Raw genomic sequence first — 767 nt, forward strand, 5'->3', positions numbered from 1 at the left:
GTTCCAGCTACTTGGAAGGCTGAGGCGGAAGGATCGCCGGAGCCCAGCAGGTCGAGGCTGCGGTGGCCGGGAGCGGCCACTGCACTCCAGTCTGGGCGACAGAGTGAGACTCCAACTCAAAAACAAAACAAAACATAAATAGACAAATAGAAATTTGAGGAATCCTTCAAATACAATCTTTATGTTTAACATGAAAGCCATTGTTGACGATTGTGCAATAAAATATTGGCCCTTGAACTTAAGTCACTGTTGAAAAGTCTCTGAAAACCCTAGGAGGGACTGGCCACCCACTAAAATTGTTGGCTTAAGCTTTGAATCAGCCCATTTTCACAGTCATTTTCAAGCTCTTAAAATAAAATTGGACTGATAATTGGTATGCATATCTATTACTCAGGAAATCCAGTTTTAAAAAGGGAATGGAAAAAACAAACAGAAAAGAATGTTTGGGTACTTTAATTGCTATTGCTAAGGAAACCAACTCTATTTGCTCTCTCTAGATTTAAAAAGAAAAAGTTAAAAAGGTTGATAAATAGTAAGGGAAAAGAACTAAATGAAGGAATAAAGATATACTTTAAAATATCTCAAGTACTAATAAAATAATCTTACTTTCCTTAATATATTTAAATTACTTAACACACAAAGGGTATCTACATAATGAACATTTGTATACCTAACCCTGAATTGTACCCCACATCTTTAAAATGAAAAATTTTTATTTTTTTTTTTGAGTTGGAGTCTCACTCTGTCACCCAGACTGGAGTGCAGTG

Source organism: Carlito syrichta, unplaced genomic scaffold (assembly GCF_000164805.1).
Source record: "Carlito syrichta isolate Samal-C Ts95f unplaced genomic scaffold, Tarsius_syrichta-2.0.1 Scaffold103472, whole genome shotgun sequence".
Classification (NCBI taxonomy): Eukaryota; Metazoa; Chordata; class Mammalia; order Primates; family Tarsiidae; genus Carlito; species Carlito syrichta.